General features: G+C 46.8%; 1 pseudogene; it reads right to left on the reverse strand.

The window, feature by feature from the left end:
* Nucleotides 1-2,552: 2,552 nt before the first annotated feature.
* LOC122439864 lies at nt 2,553-3,568 on the reverse strand (annotated as a pseudogene).
* Nucleotides 3,569-3,980: the final 412 nt, after the last annotated feature.

Below are 3,980 nucleotides of genomic sequence, written 5' to 3' on the forward strand. Positions count from 1 at the left end.
GATGTCTCTACTTTTTAATATGCTTTCAAAAGTTTGTCATAGTTTTTCTTCCAAGGAGCAAGTGTCTTTTCATTTCATGACTGCAGTCACCATCAGCAGTGATTTCAGAGCCCAATAAAATAAAGTCTATCACTGATTCTATTTTTCCGCATCTATTTGCCATGAAATGATGGGACTGGATGTCATGATCTTAGTTTTTTGAATATTGAGTTTTAAGCCAGCTTTCCCACTCTCCTTTCACCTTCATTAAGACACTCTTTAGTTCCTCTTCCCCCTCTGCTATAAGGGTGGTGTCATCTGCATATCAAAGGTTGTTAATGTTTTTCCTGGCAGTCTTGATTTCAGCTTGTAATTCATCCAGCCCAGCATTTCACATGATGTGCATTCTGCAAGTAAGTTATAAGCAGGGTGGCAATTACAACTTTGATGTACTCCGTTCACAATTCTGAACCAGTCCATTGTTCCATGTCCAATTCTAACTGTTGCTTCTTGACCTGCAGACACGTTTCTCAGAATGTAGGCAAGGTGGTCTGGTATTCCTATCTGTTTAAGAATTGTCCACAGTTTGTTGTGATCCACACAGTCAAAGGCTTTAACACTGTCAATGAAGCAGGAGTTTTTCTGGAATTCTCTTGCTTTTTCCATGATCCAATGGATGTTGGCAATTTGATCTCTGGCTCCTCTGCCTTTTCTAAATCCAGCTTGAACATCTGGAAGTTCACGGTTCACATACTTTGGAAGACTAGCTTGAAAAATTTTGAGCATTACTTGCTGGCATGTGAAATGAGTGCAACTCTGTGGTAGTTTGAACATTTTTTGGCATTGTCCTTCTTTGGGATTGGAAAGAAAATGACCTTTTCCAATCCTTTGGCCACTGCTGAGTTTTCTAAATTTGCTGACATGTTGAATGCAGCACTTTAATAGCATCATTCTTTAGGATTTGAAATAGCTCAGCTGGAATTCCATCACCTCGACTACCTTTGTTCTTAGTGATGCTTCCTAAGACCCACTTGACTTCACACTGCAGGACATCTGTCTCTAGGTGAGTGATCACACCACTGTGGTTATCTGTGTCATTAGTACCTTTTTTCGGAGAAGGCAATGGCACCCCCTCCAGTACTCTTGCCTGGAGAATCCCAGGGACAGGGGAGCCTGGCAGGCTGCAGTCCATGGGGTAGCTAAGAGTTGGACACGACTGAGGGACTTCCCTTTCACTTTTCACTTTCATGCATCGGAGAAGCCAATGGCACCCCCCTCCAGTACTCTTGCCTGGAGAATCCCATGGATGGAGGAGCCTGGTAGGCTGCAGTCCATGGGGTCGCTAAGAGTTGGACACGACTGAGCGACTTCCCTTTCACTTTTCACTTTCATGCATCGGAGAAGCCAATGGCACCCCCTCCAGTACTCTTGCCTGGAGAATCCCAGGGACGGGGGAGCCCGGCAGGCTGCAGTCCATGGGGTCGCACAGAGTCGGACACGACTGACGCAACTTGGCAACAGCAGCAGCAGCAGTACCTTTTTTGTACAGTTCTTCTGTGTATTCTTGCCACCTCTTCTTAATATCTTCTGCTTCTGTTAGGTCCATACCATTTCTGTCCTTTATTGTGCCCATCTTTGCATGAAACGTACCCTTAGTATATCTCATTTTCTTGAAGAAATCTCTAGTCTTTCCCATTCTAGTGTTTTTCTCTATTACTTTGAATTGTTAGCTTAAGAAGGCTTTCTTATCTCTCCTTGCTATTCTTTGGAACTCTGCATTCAGATGGCTGTATCTTTCCTTTTCTCCTTTGCTTTTCACTTCTCTTCTTTTCTCAGCTATTTGTAAGGCCTCCTCAGACAGCCATTTTGTCTTTTCGAATTTCTTTTTCTTGGGAATGGTTTTGTCTCCACCTCCTGTACAATGTTACAAACCTCCATCCATAGTTCTTAAGGCACTCTGTCTATCAGATCTAATCCCTTGAATCTATTTGTCATCTTCACTGTATAATCATAAGGGATTTGATTTAGGTCATACCTGAAAGGCTTAGTGGTTTTCCCTACTCTTTTCAATATAAGTCTGAATTTTGCAATAAGGAGTTCATGATCTGAGCTACAGTCAGCTCCTGGTCTTGCTTTTGTGACTATAGAACTTCTCTCTCTCCTCGGCTACAAAGAATATAATCAATCTGATTTCAGTATTGACCATCTGGTGATGTTCACGTGTAAAGTTGTTTCTTGTGTTGTTGGAAAAGGGTGCTAGCTATCACCAGTGCATTGTCTTGGCAAAATTCTGTTAGGGTTTGCCTGCTTCATTTTGTATTCCAAGGCCAAACGTGCTTGTTACTCCAGGTATCTCTTCACTTCCTGCTTTTGTATTCTAGCCTCCTATGATGAAAAGGACATCTGTTTTTGGTGTTAGTTCTAGAAGGTCTTGTAGGTAAGTCTTCACACAAGCATTCAATTTCACCTTCTTTGTCATTAGTGGTTGGGGCATAGACTTGTATTACTCTGATATTGAATGGTTTGCCTTGGAAATGAACGGAGACCCTTCTGTTGTTTTCACATGATTCATTTTACTCTAGGACAAAGCACGATCCTGATGCCACCCAGCAGAAAAGCAGACTGGAGCCTCAGACATGCTGGCCTTGCACATTCAGGTCCTTCCAGCAGTGGATCCAGAATTGGAACACTGGGGGGTGAGCAGGGAGCCTGGCATGCAACCCAGTCATTCATGGCCATGAGATTGCTGACCAGCAGGAAGGGGTAGGTCAACATGCTAACTGAGACCCCCATCACAAATTTAGGGTAGCTCTAGATGGCCAGGGCCTGGCTGAACTGGGAACCTGGATTGTGGTCTCATTGCCCAGCCCTCCCGGGGTGTCCCTCATGCAGTCACCCGCCAGGTAGACATTGATGAAGTGGCCAGCAGGTCCACAGGAAAACCGCATCTTCCAGGAGTTGAGGGGTTAAGCCCATGGAGAATCCCAGCAGTCTCTCTTCTATGAAAATCTTCCCCGTGGGGCTCAACTCTGGGCTGTCCTTGGCCCTCGGTCCACAGAACCGACTGTGCAGCACAGGGAGATGATAGGCAGAGGGGCGGGCCAGCATGCGGGACACGACCTGCATTGGCGTCTCTGGGGTCTCCTTCACCACTTCCGTTCAGAGAAGTCCTTGTGTCATCTGAGCTGGAAACCATCTCCATCTCAGTCAGAGGAAAAGTATTCCTCATACCACCCAGGTCACGGTGGGGAGGGTGGCAGACGTCAGCCAGGCGCTCAGGCCTGGGAAGAGCCTAGCTTCCCATCTGCTTGCACAGGGTCTGTGGTGTAGATGAGTAAGCTTGGTGGGCAGAGGATTTTCTTCCCCAGCATGCTGGTCCCAATGGTGGGGGCGTCCACTCATGACCTACCTGGATAAGAGGCTTCATGCAGAGCAGTGGGTGCCTGAGTACCATCACTGCCTCACCCAGCACTGGGAAAAGAGCTTCAGTGGCCCAGGTGTTTTCCCTGGAGCCCATCCTCGTGGATGCACCACAGGTCTGGGGTATGTGCTGGGGTGCCAGGGGCAGATGGGGAGCCTGGGCCTGCATCCACGCTAACACTCTGCCTCAGCTCTTGCTTGGGCTCCCCACCCCCCATAACTATCTGGTAACTGAGCAGAGAAGAATTTATGCTTTTGAACTGCGGTGATGGAGCAGACTCTAGAGAGTCCCTTTGACTGCAAGAAGTTCAAAGCAGTCAATCCTAAAGGAAATCAACCCTGAATATTCACTGGAAGGACTGATGCTGATGCTGAAGCTCCAATACTTTGGCCACCTCATGTGAAGAGCTGACTCATTAGAAAAGACCCTGATGCTGTGGAAGATTGAAGACAGGAGGAGAAAGGGGCAACAGGGAATGAGATGGTTGAATGGCATCACTGACTCAGCGGACATGAGTTCAAGCAAACTCCAGAAGATGGTGAAGGACAGGGAAGCCTGGCCTGCTGCAGTTCATGGGGTC

This window comes from Cervus canadensis, chromosome 1 (assembly GCF_019320065.1).
Source record: "Cervus canadensis isolate Bull #8, Minnesota chromosome 1, ASM1932006v1, whole genome shotgun sequence".
NCBI lineage: Eukaryota > Metazoa > Chordata > Mammalia > Artiodactyla > Cervidae > Cervus > Cervus canadensis.